The 21,975-nt window shown below is 40.2% G+C and overlaps 1 protein-coding gene and 1 long non-coding RNA gene across 9 annotated transcripts in view; one reads left to right on the forward strand and one right to left on the reverse strand.

Moving 5' to 3' along the window:
• Nucleotides 1-21,975, forward strand: part of LOC117235442 (TWiK family of potassium channels protein 7-like) — a 290,562-nt gene that overhangs the window by 147,999 nt on the left and 120,588 nt on the right. The window contains exon 4 of one of the 8 annotated variants that reach the window (XM_033497463.1): nucleotides 19,634-19,824. The exons of the other annotated variants lie outside the window; for them this stretch is intronic. The gene's annotated coding sequence lies outside the window, so the exon portion shown is untranslated. The remainder of the gene's footprint in view (nucleotides 1-19,633; nucleotides 19,825-21,975) is intronic. 8 annotated transcript variants of the gene reach the window in all.
• LOC117235444 lies at nucleotides 29-21,603 on the reverse strand. The gene is made up of 4 exons (XR_004493671.1): nucleotides 21,516-21,603; nucleotides 14,632-14,633; nucleotides 12,937-12,946; nucleotides 29-40 (listed from the first exon to the last, which is right to left on the reverse strand). It is a non-coding gene; the product is annotated as an uncharacterized LOC117235444 (long non-coding RNA).

A 21,975-nucleotide genomic window follows, 5' to 3' on the forward strand; every position in this document is an offset into this window, starting at 1 on the left:
CCGTCACAAAAATGCACTATCTTTTACAAGGAAATTCTTTCTCGGCCATGTAATAATATATTTCTCTTTTCTAATTCTAATGCTACTTCTTATAGTTTTGACACGATATGACGCGAAGCACGAGATAAGCAGCGAATGAAAGCAAGTGTTTTTATAAATACGAAAACGTTATCGTTTGTTAGTAGAAAAAATGTGTTAAAGATGGTTGGTTGTTAAGTACGTGTTTGTCTACATATTTTTCGGTATTTTCACGTTCCTTTATTCCTCGCGTTTTAATCGTCTGCGCGTAACTCGCGCGAGCAATTGCAATAAACTGCTATTAAGTTTGAGAAAATTGAGGATTAACGGTAATTATCAATTAATTATTCGTACGTTCACTTAATTGATCGATGAACAACTAATACTGGAGAGATCAGCTGATATTGGACAGGTGAGCTAATAGTGGAGACGCGATCTAATATCCAAAAGGTATTCAAAGTTTTGGAATCTCGACTCGCCGTCCATCGGTGGTATCCCTTCGCATTAATTTGTCCGACGTAACAAGTAATGAATCCATGCAGGGGCATGAGTTATTGCATAAGCTCGTCCAACGTATCCCAAACAATGTCCCTACTCTCGGCAAACACAAATCTCTACGTTGTCACGACCCTCGAGGTCCATTAAAGTAACCATCATCGCCCTCGACGGATATCCCAACCGGTCGAAATGGATCTCTACGTTGGCCACGTTCTGTCTCGCCGATATCAAAAGCACACCGCAAAACTAGCTTCACAATTAGTCGCGAACCAAAGCACGCGTTGATGCTGGCTGCTGGTCTGGCTATTCCGCGAGCTACGCCCAGAAAGCGTCCAGGATCCCGGGATTTCCGTGTAATTGCATTTGCGTCATCCCAACGGGGCCATGAAACGAGAATGCCATTATCCAGCCTGAACTTGTCCGAAACCGCGTGCGAATGAATCTAAGGTAAACGATGGTCTAGAGCGGCAAACGCGGCCAGGGAACCTCACTGAGCCAGCAACGCATCAATTTCATCGCGCCGACATGATCCTTCGGTCTCTAGCTTCGATAGCACTGATTGGAGTTTGACTTGCAGCGGGAGTCAACATTACGATTCGCTTGGAATCGTAGAAAGGAAATCTACTAAGCTGCTTTGACGGAAGATAAATTAGAAATGGGAAATCATAAATAGGAAAATTCAGCACGACTTCGTTCTTTATTGCAGCTATGGTAGAATATCGCGACACGATAAAATTTGGTTTTAAAAGTCAGCGTACAATGGGAAGAATTTTCTTTTTTTAATTTGAGGAGATCGATATATTAGGTCGTCCGAAAAGTCTCTTTCGTTTTATAAGGAAATAATGCATGCACGACGTTTTATATTATTTTATCGAATTACGTATGATCTATTTTGTTCTATCAAAAGGAAGATCACGACGTTCGACAGATTAGGTTTCATGTTTGTATAAAGATGCGTCGTTGTAAAAGACGTGTCTGTAAAAGAAAGACACTTTTCGGACAACCTGATACTTGTTGTTAGCTCATCTGGTTATCAAGGTATAGGGAAATATCTAGAACATTGATCATGAGATTATTGCGAGTGATTCCATTAGCGTGTCATTAATTCATATATTCTTAGTAACAAGCAAAGATCGTTGATAAAAATCGATCAAAATGTGTGGTGAACCATATGGGAAGTTATGTAGATGTATACTTATTCCGAAGGTTGTAACGCAAACTGGTAAAAAATTCACCGAATAAAAAGAGGAGACGATACAAAAGCGAACATCGTATTATAATATCACGTTTTTTTAGAACGTGATTTCAGAGGATTTAAAAATATATTTACCCATTGTGCTTTATCTTTGAAAATACATTATCCGGTATTTATTAACTATCTCAAAAAAATATCGTACAGCTTTGGTCAGTTTTTCCAGTTATTTTTGAATTGTTTGGCTGAATAACGCACGTGTATTTCACATCGTCCGAAAGCTTTTTCCATGCTCATACGATAATACATTTTTCATTTATTCTGCTTTTCCGTTGTCCATTCTGTCTCAGCAGATAAAGTTTCGAAGTGAAAAATATTTTCTGCGACATCGTAATGTATCGATCGAAAGGTATGGCTAATTCCTTAAATAAAATTTTACTTCCACGAATTATTAATATCAACGTATACTATCAAACGTTTATTCAGATAATCAGAAATTTAACGTAGGTCGCGTTTATTACTCGCAACCAGAATGAAAAAAATACTTACGGTAAAAGTTTCGGTATGCTGCTCGCACATAAAACTAGGTTGAACAGTGAAATAACCGAGTAAGAATACAACTGCGCATGTTATGCGTATAATATTAGTGCGGAATTTTTCCAACGTCCAACAAACACTGCAACTACGTACAAGTTAAAATTGAACAAGTTTTTACCGTTCCACGCAGCCGAAACTGAAATTTAGTTCTAAAATATCGTTCAATAGTTATTTCACGTTCTCTCTACGGTCCATGGATGTCGATACGCGTGTTATTCGTTCAAGTTATGGGATATTTTGTTGTAAATTATTAGCGAAAAAGGACCAAGGAGCGCGATATCTTTTGTACAGGTTATTGCATCCAACGTATTGAGTTTCGTACTGCTGCAAGCATTTAAAAGATTAGTTTTATACGCGCACTTTTGTACGCGAAACCGTATTTTATGTAAAAAATATCCTTTTCAATTTCTCGATGTGCGTTAATCGAATTGTCGCGCATAACTTCGGATCGGATTTTGATCACCTACGATGCTAAAATACTATAGCTATATAAGTAATTTCCGCGCGACGATTGCTTGAAAATTGGAAATATTAAAATGAAAATATTTCGTTCGATATCGATTCGAGAAAAGATCGAAACGCGATGGAATTTATTCGCGTGGCGACGCCGCAAAATTAAGCAGCTAATTTATGAACAGAATTCGGCCACAACCTTTATGCAAACACTTCCCATCAGCTATTTAACCGAGGCAGATTAGCATACCGAAATAAAATTACCATCTCGCTCGTCGGGTGTTTCCCGCGTGAAACTTTTTCGATCCTTAGGGGCGGTCGAACTTTCATCCAGCCTGGGATACCGTTTCTTTGCCGCGCCGATATCTCTTCTGCAAGTTCGCTGGGAACTACGGAAACGAGCATGAAAAAAGAAAAGAACAGGATGAACCTTCGGTAAAAGTGATAAAAGAAGGAAAGAAACCGCGCAACGAAAATCTGGAAAAGTTGTAGCTTCTGGGCTTTCCGATCTCCATTTTCGATCTTCTTCTTCTTCGTTTTCTCTGGCATTTCGTGGTAATTAGCGATCGGAGATCCGTAGGGAGGTAATTATACTCTGGCTGATTGCAACAGCAACGTTGGAATGGCGCCATTACGTGTTGCGCAATTGCCACCTTCTCCTTCCGTTCTTCTCGACGTTCTCGCCGACGCATTCCGCAGCCCCCTTCGTTTCTATCGCGGCTCAAAGAAACGAAGTAAACACTCGGAACGACGCGAGCTACGGCCTTTTGTCGCCGCGAAACCACGCTGCTCGGGGAGATGACAAAGCTCGCCGTACCGCGTTGCTGCACGAAAAAAAAAAATCTCGTTGCAACAATTAACTCTTTGTCGGATGTCGCTACAGTGACGCCATTCAGAATTTGTCTTCGATCGGTAAATACGTATTAACATAGTTGTCTGGCGCGTATGACACCGAAGAAAAATATGCCGACTACAAAAGGTAAACGCAGCAGTTATCAACGTTTACGACGAATTCCTCGATGTTTTTAACGATGCGCGTAAAAGAATTGTTATTTCGCTCGAGAATCAACTGCACCTGGACACTACATAGAAGCAGGTACGATTCATTAAAACGGGTTTATCGTGAGGATTATCGAGATCGCTTTTCCCATGGCAATGTGTTTTTGATGGATGTACTCTCATCGAATAACTTGTCGCCGTACGGTCCGATTGAATTTTTGCGTATTGACGATTTTCACGTGACCGATGATGTCGAAACTCAGTGTGACAAATTATCAGTAGATTGGCTTTCAATGGAAAGACTGATAGAAGTGTCATCGGTGAGGCGGTTGTCGCTATTTCACAATCAATTTACCGTCGTTCAAAAGCCATTTTATTGCTGCAATCCATATATTGCTCGTGTCTCCGAAAGTTTACAAGCGAGAGAAAAGAGATTGGAAAGTAGAGCGAAGAAAAACCATTATTAATCGGCGGCACGACGTGACAGGCCTGAAACACTTTTGTTGGTCGATCGTTTATGAAAATTGTAACTGCGACAATGAAATGCCGATCTCCTCGGATTTTCGCACGCAAATTTTCTACCGCGAAACATATTCAGATCTTCTTCCTCTTAACGGCAGAATAAGACGAATATTCGTTAATTTTCTTCCATCAGCTTGCTATAAGTCCGTATGAATCCCGGTTCGAGCAAATAGGCAGGAAATCCACTTATTCTCGGGAATAGCCTCTCGGTAATGGAATGTAGCATACTCTGTTCACGTTTCACGCAGAAAGCGCCAGCTTTCTTTCCGCGAATCATGGACCGAAGAATTTAATCGAGCCTTGACTAGTCGAGGTTTGCGGTAATGGCGCCGCGAAGCAAATGGCAGACAGATAAGTCGAAGATTCAAAGAGGAGACGAAGAACGTGACGAGACGAGGGAAAAAGAGGAAAGAAATACACAGGAGCGGAATGTCGAAGCCGAAAGAGAACGGAAGAAAAACGAGGCAGAGGATGAACGGATATCGCGTCGACGATCTTATTAGAGATCCTTCAACGTGGTCTGCCAAACGAGTTATTTAAGTTGGATGGGAAAGAGAGCAGACGAGCGAAGGAAATGAAGACGATGATGAAGATAAAGGAGAACGGAAAGACGGAGAAACGGAATTAAAGCTTGCCGATGATGGGGGCGAGCTCGTATCATAAAGAGGCGAGGCTCTTTCCTGTCTGCGTCTCTTTATCAGCGCCACCGTTTTAAGGGATATATTAATTAAGAAGCTGTATGATTTAATAACGTCGCAATTACCGAAGTAGCTTGCTCGACCGCTATAACGTATACCGGTTCAGCCTCTACCTCGAGATTCCTTTGGCCAATCTTCATACAAATTGCTGCCTTGCGAATCTCTCAAGGCTTAGAAACAACCTAAGTGCCCGCTGCACCCGTTGTTAAGTTTGTATACTACGACTCGTCTTATTTTACCACCATCTTCGATTTCTCAATTCTAAGGGTAAACTTTAAAAGTGTTTGTTTCCTTTGATCCTTCAGCCATGCACGATTTTTATATATCTATACATCTAATTTATTTAGAGTTTATTTATTTGTATAGATTTATCACAAGGAGGTCCTTGCTTCGATACAAAATCGCAAGGGGAAATTAACAGATCGACTAGATATTATTTATTGACAGAATAAGTAGAGGTGATTTCACGTGATAAATCTATACAAATAAATAAACTCTAATTAAATTAGAGGTATAGATATATAAAAATCGTGCATGGCTGAAGGATTAAAGGAAACAAACGCTCTTAAAGTTTACCCTTAGAATTGAGAGATCGAGGATGGTGGCAAGATAAGACGAATCGAAGTATACAAACTTAACACTTAAACAGCGGGCACTTAGGTTGTTTCTAAGTTTTTGGAGATTCGCAAAGTAGCAATTTGCATAACAGGCGTCCACCGCGACTAAAAAATGTAATATCGCTAACGCCTTTCTGCGACATTATCCTTTGGATTTTTACGCTTTCGTTGTCTTCTTTTATTTTCCATTTACATCTTCAATCGCGATACGATATTCGTACTCGACGATTAACATTTTTCACATTGACGATGGATTGCTCTTTTAATTCTTCGGAAGCTGTATTAATGCGACGAAGCAGCTGTTACCGTGTTATATTCAATTTGGGAGTCGCATAAACGAAGTACCCGAATTCGACGTTAATCCGTAATTCGCTTTCATGCATAATCTGTCGCTTTATATCAGAACAATAGACAAAACATCGATGATGCTCCATGCGATTTACTTGAAGCTTTAAATTTATGTATAATAAACGTCATTTCATGGTGCGTTTAACCACTGAATTCTGAAAGATATAATAAACGTCGAACAATACATTTTGTGCGATTAATATGATTTTCAGAAGCTATAACGAAGTTACGTATGGTATTAGAACATAGCTCTCCATCGTGTTCACGGAGTTCGTTAAAATTACATCTTTCATGGTATTGGTAAAAGTTCATTAAAATGTTCGTTAAAAAAGTTCATTATAATACTTTCAACATTTTTCATCGGTATACAGCGTGTAATTGTTATATGACGGTAGCTATTATATTTTTCGGTACGATATGTGTTATTGAAATCGTGTACAAAAAGGATGAAAACGAAAATGAAAAATCTCATTAAAATATCATCCACTATTTTTCATGAAAATGCAATTTCACCTTCCTGTGTCATGAAATACGATGAGAATGAAAAATAGCGAGTTCATTTTAAAACATGTCAATTGGAACTTTCATCTTGATGATTAAAAATTCGTTGTATTAACGAAACGCGTATAACGATTACTATTGTTAATAAAGATTTCTCTTAAAATGTATGGTAAATTTTCAAATGTATATGAACATTATCCGGGATATTTTGACATTTAAAATTCAGTCACTCGCGATAAACATCCATCTCGGATAACGTAACTAGCGATATTAATAAAGAGATTATATTGATTAAATCGCGTGTATAATTCGTACGTAAATATCTCGTGGAAATATCTTCCATATTAACGATACGCGCAAAACCTTCGTGATATACACGATGGCGCCTAAAACAGAATTGTTTCGTGCTCAATCGAGGATATTGGAGATGCAACGGATACAAAGGTCTTGTTATAATGACAATGAAACGTCGCAACGAGCTTTCCAAAGATCAAGGCGCACGACAATGAGGTTGCGAACGAAGCCATGGAGATCAAACAGGAGCAGCAGGCCGACGCATCGAATTCAAGAACCGTCTCCTCCAGGCACAGACAGCCAGCCTTTCTCCAACAGAGAGCGAAGTAAATCATCCGGGTCTTAAACGAATCGCGGTCGAGGAGATTCTAGATGAGGTTAGCCAAGAAAAGACAAACCATCGCCGTCTCGGCTAGCAGACTAGAGGAATCCATGGATTAACCTCACCCAGCCTTTCCCCACCTTTCCACGCTATACCTTCCTCACGGCAACCATGCTTCCTTATCCGTCGTACTAATATTGGCGCAGCAAACTGTTTGGACCACAAGAGAAGAAGCTGAATAGCGTCTGTTACATCCTGCTTCTCCCGTAGGACCTGTACGCCCTCCGCGGGATTCGCACAAACCACTTCTCCCGTTCCGCTTCAACCTTATGGTCCTCTCGATGTCTTCTAACAGAGAACTTGTTCTCTCTCTATCTCTATCTATCTATCTTTTTCTCTTGCCTCGATGCCCTTAAGTTCCGCAAAGTGAAATTTACAGCGTACTCGATGGCGTGTTCCATGCATGGAGTTCGCTATAGAGGGTGTTAGAATCTTGCTTAATATTCTGCAAGGTCCCTTGGGTCATCTTACCTTCACAAAGGTGGCCGAACTAAACGTGACTGGTGACGGGAAGAATCTGTCGCGAGTGCGGTAAGATTTCGAGTACACGCGCTTTCGAAATTTTCCAACGCACACGTGAGCCACGATCCTCAACGTCCCAATTATTTGGAGAATGGATTAGTTTGAAATACGAGCCGCTCGCAGGCCAAAGTGGTTAATTTCGCTTTTCGAAGTTGTTTAACCCTCGGTGCGAAAACATTTGATCGATGATTATCCGCGATAATTTCATCAATTTTCTCTAGTTCTTGTATCGTGCAGTGAACCGAGTTGGCAAATAAGCGGCTCGTATTTTACTAGGTAAGGAACGAACAAGGATGAAAATAAATTGACGAAGAAATATTACAGAAGGTAACGCTAGTCTCTCCCTTTCTTCCTCTTCTCTCTCCCTCTCTCTCTCTCTCTCTCTCTCTCTCTCTCTATGTTAGCAAAAAAATTCGAGAACTGTTTTCTGCGAGAAAAGGACTTTATCGTAGATATAAAAATCGTTGTAGGAGTAGAATTTCCTCGGAGATTCGAAGAAGATATTTGCGGGCTTCGAGATAATGGACGCCGATATAACGAAGGCAATTTTATTAAAACGTCGAAGCACGCGATTCGATTTATGGCGCAATTCAAACTCTTCCCGCGACGCTTTATGCGGTGACCGCGGAAGTTAATTTCAGAAGATTTTCAATAGCCCGATTTACGAACGGTCGGGACGAATTTACGCGCGACTCTATTTGAAAATTGCATCGCAGACGTTGAAAACACGAGCACCGAAGGAATCTCGGTAGCTTGGAAAGAAAAAGGAGAAAATTCGACGAGGCAACATTCTCGCGTTGTTCTTAGCGTTTCGATCACAGCGATTCCTTTGAAAGGAATCGGAATTCCTTCCTTGGCGGTGGGTTCTAAGCAGGAATAATCCTGAAATAATTAACAGCATGGAATTCGATGAGGAGGCTTTTGATCGAACGAGCTTACGTGCGTAGAATATGCGGCAGGTACAAGGTCGATAAAAAGAGGCTGATAAAGGCGCATAAAGGGAGAGGAGCTTTGCCTGGTTCAATCTCCTCGTATGGAAACTGATATTCTATAAAGCGTCGTGCTGCAGTACACTCTTTCAGTCCTTTGGAAAACGCATCTGTAATGCATGATGACAAAGAAAGGGGATTACGTCAAGGAGGAGGGGAAAAAGATAAAATGAAACGAATAACGATAGCAGCCGGAGAGATGCGCTGTACACTCTCTTTTCACTTCTCCTTTCTCTCCCGTCAGGCTAACCTCTTTCTTCCCCTTTCTATTGTTACGTAGACATCGTTTTCTCGCTTATTTACGTGCCTTTCGGACAGTTTTATTCGCTTTTAGTCTTTCTGCAAATTGGAGTAGCCACTTCGTTTCATGCACGTGTATACCACTGTCCTTCGTTTTATCCTTTTCCCTTCCTCTCTCTCTCTCTCTTTCTCTCCTTTGCATCTACTTTCCTAGCCTTGTTACTGCTTCTCGTGCCGCACCTCGGATGCTGTTTGTTATTTGCTTATCTTACCGTCGCCATTCGTCCCCATTTTCTCCACTTTATTATACTTTTTCTGCGTATCAAAGGGGAAAAGAAACGGCGACACGCTAAGTTGAGCGTTGAAACATTTGCTGGCAGAATAACAGGACAACTACTGAAATTTTCAATGTCGGAAATTTCGGATATTTGCCTTATTTATTACACGATTAAAGCGCGTATAAGTCTGAACGACAAGTTCTTCGCATTTCGTGACACGAATAATGTACGTGACGAACGTGAAGATTGGTATAGCCGAATATGCCCGGTGTCCTATTTTTAATCAGCACGAGAGAACGGTGTCAAGATTATTGGTTGTATTACAGAGCGAATTAAATAATCAGGTTGCGGATTTTTATGCAGATTCCTTTGTCAAATCAATACCTTCGTACCATTTGCTTAATTCCTTTATGCAAAGAGTAAGATCTAGATTTACCTACTAAATATCATAAAGAATATTACACTTTGAATGTTTTGATATGTTTCTGTATTTTTTATATCTTTCAATTTCTCATAATTGCATAAAAATATACGATCTGTAAATGATGTTTACCGTGTTTCTATGGAATTCCACGACGACTAGTTCTTCTTCCAGTTGACAATAAGTTTACAGACGCGAAGACATATCCAATAAAAATTCGTTTCTACGTTCACGCATTGATAAGATGATAATATTCTCATACATTAGTAAATGCATTGTAGACGATAAGACAATTCGTTGTTGTAACATATTCCGATCAGCCGCTCTAAATGGACTTGTAGTATACATTTCAACTGCAGACGCACGCGTGCACACTTATGCAACGGATGTGACATTATATCCAGTATTGAGTAAATACATGCGTCGGTGACACGCCTTGCTCAATGTACGGTTCGTCGATGTACCGTTGCGAGTTATTATGTGACTCGTATAAACCCATACCAATGTACCTGGCCACCTATGTATGTTCGCCCTATGCTCGAAATTTGGGAATGCTCGTAATGTACCACGTGCAACACCGGTACAATCGCTGAGACGGGGCTCGACGTGTGGCCATAGAGAGGTTAGACAGAATCGTATTGTGCAACGCGCAGACTGCGCTAAATTCAAATACACGCCAACCGAATTTCGTTCTGGCTGCGAACAAGCTCGGTTTCCTAGTATCGCGTAGTAAAATCTAAAAATTCTCTTCATCCCGTTTAACGCGTTGATTGCCACGCGAATTTTATATATCTTGCCGTGGCAGCTGAAATACACCGAAATATACGTACTACAACGTAACATTTCATTTTTGCGTATTTTTTCTCTCACTATATTATCCGGATCGTTCGCGTTATTTATCATTTTTTAATCGGTGGAATTATCTCATTATGATCATCCTAAATTTAGTAACGTGAGTCATCGATCACCACTGTGGCAGTCAACGTGTTTAGAATATACTTAATTATACCTCGATTATTAAACGTTGGTAAATTATATTTTCCTTGGAAAAGAAAACAACGAATCTTTCTGGACGACATCGCGGAGAAATTTTCCCAGTTATTACTTAAGAAGTATCTCGATTCATGAAGAACAAATGGCACAATAGGTATTGAATAATAAAAACTAAACGTTCTCTTCATTTCATTAAAAAAGTCAGATTTTAATTTACATCTTGATTATAAAATGTTTGTATATAAATCGTCCGAGTTGTTTCAGTTACATCCTGTATATTACATTTTCTGTAAAACGCTTCTTAGCAAAGGAAACAACAAATCATCCTGGACGGCATTGTCAAGATATTTCTCGAGTTGTTAACTCGGAAACATCCTGATTCAACGAGAAAGAGGTACAAGCGGTATTCGAGTCTTTAACGCGTTGCCGACCCTTGTCAGTTTTCCTTTATTTCGGTCGATCTTTCTTCCGCAACGATCATCCCTCGCTCTTCGCTCGCGGGATTTCGCTTCACGTTTACACGACGTGGTAAATAAGGATTTAGTCGATTCGCCACCTTGATCTCGCTATCTGAACGGCTGGAAGCAGCTAAAAGTTTCTATGATAAACGATTCTGTCTTGATGTTAAAAACTACCCGACCCTCGCCAGTTCCTCCTTTCTCTTCCGAGTTTCACGCTTATCGTTGTTTCGTTCGTTTTCCATCAACTTGTCGAGCATGAAAAATTACCGAAAAGCACACGAAGGACTTTGCCAGTACGTTTGCTAAACAAGCTATTAAATCTGGTAATCCGGAGTTGGAAAATTTTCTCAATTTCCAAAATGGTATTCCAATCATAGCTGAATGCCGTGCGAGATTAATATTTGCCAAATTTCAAAATTTCGATTTGACTTTGCAAAAGTTAGTTCTTCGAGCAATTTTCGAAATTTCAGAGTTCGAGTTTCTATTAGTTGCTTTGGGTCCATACCTTTCCCTCCGTTTTGGTAATTTACCTTCCCTTCATATTCCATAAATCGGTTCTATCACAGTTAGCGGTATATATCTGAACATATTGCCGGATTTAAGCGAATAGATTTCGCAACTAAGGTACAAGACGATAGATTGATTAAATAAAAAGATGTTTCCCATTCTTTCCTAACAAATATTGAAATAATTTATTGTCTAGGGAATTTCATAATTTCTTTTTTCCAAGACGAGAAAACAATAGTCGTTCCGATTTATACTTTTTCCGATAGTAAGTTCGCTAATGGTTTTATCATGTTTTCATAAAAAGAAATCCATTTCCAAATTAACGGTTGGTAGCAGCTGCCACTCATACGGTGAATCGCACGAACCACTTTAATAAAATAAAGTAACTGGAGATATCCTTAAGTGGAACGCCAATACATAGAGCGAGTGAAATATCCGTATCATTTGACCGACACTTATTCGTCTTGATTTCCTTCCGTCGTAGAAACGATTCTCGTTCCATGGTGGTAACATCCGTCACAAACAAGCCGTAAACTACGTACGTGGTTGCCTAGCCGACTGGGCAATTGGTACAGTGAAAACTAAGTTAGACTCGAAGGTCCTCGAAATGGAGTTACCTTTACAAACCCAGTCGTGGTCAGTGTCAGTACTCGCAATCCGCTTGTTCTGACGTATTAGCGAAACATAAGCATTCTACAAATTTTGAGACGGCTAATGTTTCGTCGTTAATTGCTCTAGAAATATCCTCGTTAGAACTGTCGCGGCTTCATTTATTACTCTTCACATTTGTAGCATTGCTTTACTATTTATTCGAAATATCCTTTTGCTTTCTTTCATACACTTTTCATAATACACTCGTACTTTTTACTTTTATCTTAGAGTTTGACACGGCATATTATTTCCATTCGAAGCTGTACGGGTACAAGAATTTGTAAAATACCTTCAATTAGAAAATCCGAAAAATCTCGTCCCTTATCTCCACGGATACGTGTTTTAATCTCGAACTCTTTAACTGGAAAACGATCTTGAGAACGTCGGACGCGTAATAACGGCAGAAGACTAAAGATGGAATTAATTCGATGTAAATACCCGGGATAGATCATCGGGAATAGCTTCCGAGCGAGCGGATGCGCAAAGTCGGTGTTCCGACACTCGAGCGATCACGATCCCCTAATGAACAGGTCCGTAAAATCGACGAGGGTGAAATGATCCCTAAACGATGAACGGCATTCGCGAGGCATTCTCGGCACGAGGGTGGCCGAAGCATCGGTATTCATCCTTCGGCACGTATTCGTCGGAGTAGATTGACCTCCTGAGAAAAATCACGGCTCGTGTCCGTGACTATATTCCGACGATCTCCACTCGACTTTCTACTCGAAACGGTCGAGCTCTTGCTCGTCGAAGACCGCACGCGGTCTGCCGTGACTCTTTTAGCGATTCAATTTTCTTAGGATAGCGGACACGTCGCATAGCTCGGAATTGACTGAATAAGATATACTCGTCCTGAATCGAGAAGCTAGAAGCTAGAAGCTAGAAGCGCGGAATGAAAGGGCTTGAATAGGCCCTTGCCCGAGGTATCATCGTACTTATTCGCCATGGAATCGGTCACGAGGCACGAAGCCAGCCTAGAATTTACCGCTTACTCGACCGTTTTAAATCCTTCTGGCGGACGAGCACCGACCATTTGCCCTTTACTTCGTCAGCCGTTTTTCACCCTCCGTTCGCCGATTCTTCTTCAGTTCCGACGTCGCGCCACTCGAACGCCCGACGACGAATTGCCGAGCCCGCTTCGCTTCCGCCTTGTTCTCGCTCGATTAATATTCCTGCGAAGCGCGAGACTCCAGGAAACGACGTCGCGCTTCTTTTTGCCATCCCCCGCCGATCCTGCAAGTCGGATGAAATCCCGACCTCATTACTAATCGGTCCTGTGAAAGTCGGTAATGGATTCAGGGGTCGCGGCGGGACGCGCTCCTGCTATGAATATTAAGTCTCAGATTTTCGGAAGACATTCCCGACCGCACCTCCACGATGATCCGCAGAGTTGAATAATTTTGTGGTTCGCACGTTTTCATTCAGAAATTTGCTCCATCGTGCTGCGGGATTTGAACCTTCGATTAAGATTAATTTCGCAAGCATCTGCTGTTCTTGCTACGTACGATCAATGGCATACTTCTAAATCTTCTTCTAAATCTACACGCTTCTAAATCTTGCTCGATAGTAAGTCGTTTCAAGTTCGATCGTTCGACTCCTCGTGCCCGTTTTATTTCATTTCACGATCGGACAGAAATTACTTCAAGTACGTATTAATTATCGTATTATACGCCGATACTAGGGAGTTTCCCTCGGCTACGAATACTAATACCTACGTAAAACGTATGTAAGCGTTGATTGATTATGGCATTTATGGATAGGCTAATGGATAGTTTAAAACTCAGCACTTGTAAAGCTATTTTGAATGCTTCATCAATAACGTCGTTATATCATAACGTAGCGACGTGTTTAATTTATCGGTTATATCTATATAATTTACACGTGTGTATATTTATCGTAAACAGTTGTTACATACTAAACGCGTGGAAAACGCGTGACGTTGAGTAAAAGTCTCTGATGACGTGACTAACTTTCACGTAGTATTTTTTCCAACCTATGGAATCGTTTATGTTTTGACGTAAACGTGGTGAAAATCGGAGAGCCCTGCGAAGATACGCGATTATGCGATGTATATGTAAAGTTTCGAGTTTATCTAGAATGGCGAGGTAACAAATCATTTAAGTACATTACAACGCAATTAACGATTATCCGAATAATAACATTTTGATAAACGGCGACATGGCGAGCCCTTGATACGCGCACCGATGTAAAATCCATTAAACCAGCGAAAATTTGCGCTCAACTATGGCGATTGATAGAAGGCTTGAAATAATTATAAATCGATATTAAAATTTCACGATATTAGTGTTTGGAAATTAAGCAGCTTTTATCGAAGAGCAGGTTCGTTTGTCTACGTTAAAGATCAATTACCTTCGTCTGTTAAACGATAAACGAATCGTGTTTACTATTGAAAATTCATCTAATAAAAAATTACGCTATATAGAAGAGACGCCTCGGCAGATATTTGTTCATATTTTGCGATACAATTTGCCCGGTTATTAAACTTAAAATACGTTCCTTCGAACAACCGAGAATTTACTTGAAAATGATATTCATATTGATAGGAAACAGAAATTTCGAAGCAGATGTATTTTCTGCCTCGACGATCGAATGTACGTATAGCCTCGTAAATTACAACTTTACGCTCTTATGATTTCCCTAGATACGTTTATAGAGTTGTCGATACGCAGTCCGTGAATTATCGATACGTATTCACGGACCGCTTTAAACTGTATAATGTCTCCAATTAAAAACCAATCCGTTATGTTTCGCTGCGCAATCGATTTTATTTTTAAATCCTATATTTCGAAATTGCTCGCGTCGTCATCGAAATTTAAGAAATGTTATATTTCACGATAGAATGAGAATTCGCTCGGGATCATTTGCCGAAATTGCTCAAAAATAAAAGCCGCTACGAACAGATAAAAATCGAGAGTGTTTTAGCGAAGTTACATAGGTAGGTGAATGCAATATCTCAAGCGTAACACATGGCGTATTATAAAGTCATAAAGGTTATTCAATTTCCCTTCAAGACACAAATGCAGTTCAAATAACTTTGATGTAGAAATTATTTCATGTACATAAATTCTCTGTACGATGTCGACTTCGAAATATTGCAAGAGAACGAGTGTAGCTTTAAATGGAGATACTTTCCACCAGTAAACTACTTTATCGTATCACCTCGATATAACCGCATGAAATTAAATTAATTTCCTGCCCCTACGAAAAGTATTTCTACGTTGTAGTATTCGCTATTGCATTTATATACTATTTAATTAAGTCTGTGTATATTAAATTTCGTATCATTTATGGATATACAAATGTTATGCTACTCGAGTAAAATATGGAATCTGATAAGAAGACGCTTCATTGGAAAATAAAAGTACGTACTGTTAAGGTATAGAGAGGATTTGGGAAAACAAATAGTTTCAAATTTATTTACAAATTGTTCAGCTCTCCGAAGGACTCGATAATCTACTCGCTTTGTTTGTTTGTTTTTTTCTGATTTCTTCTAATCACTCCTAATGGCTTTTTAATAACTTCTAACCGCTTTTAATCGCTTTTGTCTCAACTAAAACCTGGACGTCCTTCAATGCTCACATACACTTTCACACGTTCAGTATAAATTTTTTTTTATTTATTTATTTGGATTTTACAATTTGTCCAGTAGGACATTTGGTAAAATATTATAGCGGTATACTAATATAACATGTGGATGGCTACCCCCAGCGGAGTACCATCATCGTGTTTGTTAGGTTATGTCCTTTGTGAGATCTGTTGGGTGTTTCCTTTTTAATCTTCTTTTTATGCTTGATGTGTCGACCGTTTCCGCTGCCAGCCGGTTTGGGTGCGTTGCTAGTTCAGTATAAATGTACCATTTATTTACAAGTACCCTTTATAGCCACTGTATCGAGAGCCATTCTCCGATTACCAAGAACTATTGGCACGAAAAATTGCAAACATTTCCTTATCCTTGTCTTCTAATAATATACGTTATTTAAAAAATACATTTCTTTCCTACATTTCGTGTAAACCGTAGGTAGAATGCTGAGATAAATCACGGCAGACTAAAACCGCGAATAGAGGCGACGAAGCAAGCTGTCCCTGGCGATTAAATATCCATTAGTCGGATCCAATCGGTAAGAGAACGAATTACATCGAAGGACGCGTTTCGCGAGGAATCGTACGTGCGATGTCACGGTTGTTAAGAGAATACTTTTGCCGGTGAAAGCCGTGGATGGTAAGATAGGTGGTGCAATAAATGTCACTACGGACAGAGCTTAAGGCTGACCATCACGGGCCGTTTGCCAAACGAACTTCTATCTTTAGTTTTGTCGATCGTTTTGCTCGTTTAGCAGGATCCAGGCCAGCTTTCTTGGCATTCGAAGCACCATATCCACCCTCTTTCGTCCAAGTATCGTTAGCATCGTCGCATCGAGGACACGTTCGTCTCACACCCTTAGGCTTAGTTTCGAAAGCTCTGGCTGTCGTCTGGAAAACACAAACCTCGCAGGAACGACCGCCGGCATCGTCAGGATACGGGCATCCGTTTCTCCAGTTTCTGGTCGAGCTAACCTCCCGATTCTATTTCGCTGTATCTTCAGTTGAACGTAAAGTTCGTGGCATCCGGTTCGTAAAGGAACTCAGTAAACTGTCGAGTTGCAAATTCGTATCGTCATGCCAAACGTGCTGGTCCGAAATCCGAACGAAACTATCCTACGGCTCGCCCGACACGTTCCAAAACGTTCGCCTCGCACGTGTATTTAACGAATTACTTGCTAGTTTGTTTTAATTTCGTTAACGTCTCTACCTGTACGTTTGCTTTCACTTCTCGAGGCGCGTTTCGGTTCGTTGCTGTTCGACTGTGAATATCGAGCTGTGATTCCTGCTATTTTCCAAACATTGTTATTTGCTAGGTTAGACGCACGCTCGGGAATTATCGGATTAACGCGCTTCATTCGTTCGCTCTATTTAGAACTTTTCTATTGTGATAAATTTGAAACGCAACGGAGAGGCAAAGCAACAGGGGAAACGAAGTCTGCGGATTATAATGGAACTTTCCTCCAGCCGTATTCCAGTTATTGCAAAACTCTAATAAATTGTACTATTCCATTTTACTTTTCTAAAAACTTTATTTAGCGTTTCACGTTGTGAGGCACCTACGAGCTGGATTAACAGATTTGTAATTAAAAACAAACGAAGAACGAAACGAGCGGAAAGCATTGAATTTAAGTTAACGTGACAGCACTTATGGTCGCCAGTATACGATTTAATATTTTTACGTTTCACTCGTTGGAAGATATGACTGCGAGGACTGCAACATTTTTATATGTTACAAACACTTCAAGGGCATCGTGCAACGAGAATTTTTCTCCGAAGAACGATCAGTATGCAGCGAGGCTTTCAACCATACGTCTTACTTTGAATTTGTACCAAACTCTAAGGAGTTTCAAAGTTAAACGATCGAACTTTACTGCTATGTTCTACGAGTAAAAATAGGAAAAAATGTGTAAACGTAGATCCGGAAACGTCCTACTAAAAACTTGTAACGAGGATATTAAGCGCGAAAATACCGTTGGTAGGATGAGCGAGTATCGTAGAATAATTTGTCTGCTGTTTATGCTAAAAGCGAATCGATAAAGATGCTCGCTGAGGTGAGAATCAGGAGTAAAATACTCGCGGGAAATGTCAGATATCGAGCATGCTTGTTTTAGAGTGTCTCCGTAGCAGAGCATCTCAATAAGTATTTCTGACATATCACGTCTCAGGAGAGGATCCGACAATTCAAGTATATACTTGAGAACATTGCTTTCAAAACAGAAACTTCGATTTATCGACTATAAACTCCTCTGTGTTATCGTTCCATCTTCAAGAATGCTCACTTCTCTTATAATACAAACTTGTTAGGATATAACCAGCGATTTATCTTGGAAATTTCAATTCCGCGAGACTACAGGTTACATGTTGCTAAAGTCGCGAAGCCGTTTATATTGATAATTTAAAAAAATATTTAATTTGAAATCTATCTCTTTGCGAACTAATAAAGTATAGTCGCGTGAAAATTTCATTGAGCTATCTATGTTACGTAAGTGTTCGCCATTCTCAGCCTCTCAAAGTTCAGCTCCTAAGAATATTCTCCATGACAGTATCTGTCACTAACTTCCGCATTTCGGCTCGAATATTCTCTTTCAGTTACTCGATGGCCCTTAAGTTTATTTACGTATTTACACGTTGTCCTTGAGGCAACCTAAATGGAAAAAATCAGGAGCTGTCAGGTCTATCGATCGAAAGGTTTGATTGAAACTCAATTTCTGGAAATAGAACTTTATAATCTCAATTCGTTGAATAACGCCGTAACCTCCCATAATCGATCTTGCAGGTACAACTTGAGAAGTTCTCGAACGAAAGAAAAGAAATTCAATTAAAAAATATTATGAATACTTCTACCGATCTTTTCACGACTTCTGCACCACCCTGTTTATTTCAGCCTCTGAAACACGCGTTTCATGGCATGTATTTCCTTTTATTTGGTTTTCATTTCCAATTAAAATATTTCTTGAATCGAACTAATCGGGTTTTAGTACATGCAACTTATTGCCTCTCCAAGTTATGGAACCATCTCGTAATGTTTCGCCGTTTACGTTCTATTTAACTAGTAATATAAAATTCGATTGAAAATTAATGATCAGTGTTCTTTCTTCTCTTTTTTTCGTTAACGTCGGATAAAATTAAAAATGTATGGATCTACGAGTAAGCTTTGAACATACAGGTAAGTAATATTTATACGAATTTCGAAGTTGAAGGGTCGAATGTTTTTCGTACGACACAAGGTCCATACATTGGCTTTTCCATTACTATTTTTTACACAGCCAGCTAACGTCCGTTCCAGTTTTCGAGCAATTTTGGACTGTTTTGTCATTCGCGCATGTTGCTTGCTTCCCGTTACTCGTTTGTCATTTTACTTGTGCCAGAAATGTTTGACGTCAATGGCGATCTGAAATCCGAAAATTTTTGTTATTTCCAACGCGATACCATAGCCGTCGTCGAACGCTGGGAAAAACAATACTCGCGCCGTTTCAACGATTTTGACTTCCCTGAATTCGATATCAAAATAATCAAGCGTCTCTATCGTATTTCGTTTCTACTCGAAGCTTCGTACGCTACTTTCACCGAATCGCATCGGTGAAATGTTCATCAGAGAGCAGCATAGCGCTTCTCAAGAAGGAGTTCGACTAAACTTCGAGCTGCGCGATCGAATTTGTGAGAGGCTACCGCCGCTGGAAAAATTCGTAGAATCGTCGAATCGAATGACAATGGGCGAACGTGAACCGGTAGGAAAGTCGAACTGCGGCAAAGGTCTGGGGACCCGGAATTACAGTTTCGAAGGAGAGTAAAGCGAGTCGAATCCTCTTCTTCGCCACTCCCCCCATCTCCTTTACGTTCGTTTTGCAGGCTTGTCCCCAACGAGCGACGGCTTGTTTGTCGCAAGATGTCGACCGGATTTGTAAACCACCCTGTTCGAATCGACCGAATTATTCCTGGAACCGCGAGATAATTAAGGAAGTTTCACCGAGGACAATCCGTCTTGGCTGACTGCTTCTGTGGACTCGTCCCGTTGGAAAAGGGGTTGAGAAGACAGACTGGTTCGTAGCGATCTACGATCAACACTCTCTCTTTCGTCTCCCGCCCTCTGTTTCTCTTCCTCTCTCTCTCTCTCTCTCTCTCTCTCTCTCTCTCTCTCTCTTTCCTTCTTCCTCTGTCTTATCTTTCCCTTTCGCTCCTACCGTCTGGATGAACACCCCGTTCGATACGTCTTCTCGTTTGGCTAGCTTCGATCTACCAAGGGACAGGCGAGACGTGCTCGCGTCAAGAACTTCTTGAGATCTGCCTGGAACAATACTATACCTTAGTCCTTACTCGTGCACCTTGCAATTTCGCCTTGCAACTTTCTTGTATAGAAGAGGAAGGAGACCGACCGAGTCTGTGAAACGCAGAGTTCTGGTATTATGGTTTCACGGTAAAACATAGTGTGTCAAGCGTTTGATGAATTGTGATGGAAAATTGTGAGAAGTTCCCTTGGAAATTTAACTCTGTTTACAGGGAAATGAATGCGAATAAGTTGGACGTAGTTGGTGCGCTGTGTTCAGTTTGGATATGGCGAAACGGATATAGAAATAATTTTCAGTTTATTTTGTAATAATTGAAATAAATGATGATCCGCCAGCGATAAGTAGACCGTGGATTTTTACGAAAATATATATTTCTCAGAATGTAGTTTAAAAAGTAGAATATCGGTGGAAAATTGTTCTACCAAGTGATACAGAAAGTATTACGCTTTGAATATTTTATACATTTTTTTTTTATATTATGTGCATTTTGTGTAATTTTACGCTTTAAAATTTCCTATATGTAGATGCATAAAAATTCACAGTCTAGCGATAAGACTACGTAATATGCAATTTCCAATTATTCTTTGTGTTACTTTATTTTAGGTTACGTTATTTCCAGCACGATTGCCTTCGAATTTCTCCCGTTTCGCTCATCAAAGTTTCTCCGTTTTAAATGAACCCGTACAAAATTTACATTAAATACTAGGTTTCCCAGCGGAGGAAAAAAGAGAGCTAAATGCGACTCCGTCCTCTATTCTTGGCAAAAATGCAAACCAAGAAGCGCCGTTTCTGTGCGTGGGTGTATAAAAAAACAGGAGGTTATGGAGGTCGTGGTGGCATCAAAGTATGACCGAAGTACCTCCATCCTCGGTCTCGTTTATGGTCGAGCGTCTCGGAACCACAGAGTGCATCGTATAAGTGGTGACGGAAAAGGGAAATTTCATTTTGTATGGCGTCGTTTTCTTTTCCCATCCTGCTGTCCCTTTTTCACCGAAATTATCTGCGAACCGCTCTACACGCAGCGCTCTTTGCTCGTTAAAGCGGAATATCGAGCTGCATGCAACCTCTGCCTCTCGTTGGTTTTACACACGCGCACATGTTCACCTATCTACACACACTTGAAAAATCTTTGTACTGTTTGGCGACAAGATTTTAATATTATAGATGAGTAAAAAGCATAACGGCTTACGAAGTGTCTGTATAATGTTATTAAATCTACGAATAAAAATAAGAAGAAGAGACGTTGTACGCGTAGAAATGAGTTCAATGGAAGCAAAAGGGATGCATGGTGAAATATTAATTAATACTTTGAGTAACTATGACATGGATATTATGGAGAAAACTATCTCTATCAGGCCTGTAAGTACGAAACCGGAATTTGCCTATAGATGGCCCTTGCTGATAATGTAGTTATCGCTAAACTGCGTCATTGATGGCTTACTCACCAGACTTGGCTCCGTCCGATTACTATTTATTTGCATCGATGGGACACGCACTTTCTGACCAGCACTTCACTTCTTACGAAAATGTACGAAAATGTACGAAAATGGCTCGATGACTGGTTTGCCTCAAAAGAGCGGCAGTTCTTTTGGCGTGGCATCCACCAATTGCCAGACAGGTGGGAAAAATGTATAGCTAGCGATGGGCAATACTTCGAATGAAATATTTTTAATTATTTTCATACAATAAACGTGTAAAATTTTTTATACAAAGATTCCGGTTTCATATTTACACGCCTGGTATTTGTACGATCAAAAATCGAGATTTAGAAATCATTTTACGAATGCAGAATGACTGCATTTTTTAGGGTTGTACAACCCCTGCGCGTTCAATAGTAATAAATGTATTGCAAATAACAAATTAAGGGCACGCAATTTCGCGAACACGTGGGTTGCTCTCTTAGTG

This window comes from Bombus vosnesenskii, unplaced genomic scaffold (assembly GCF_011952255.1).
Source record: "Bombus vosnesenskii isolate JDL3184/JDL3185 unplaced genomic scaffold, Bvos_JDL3184-5_v1.1 scf7180000013316, whole genome shotgun sequence".
Taxonomy (NCBI): domain Eukaryota; kingdom Metazoa; phylum Arthropoda; class Insecta; order Hymenoptera; family Apidae; genus Bombus; species Bombus vosnesenskii.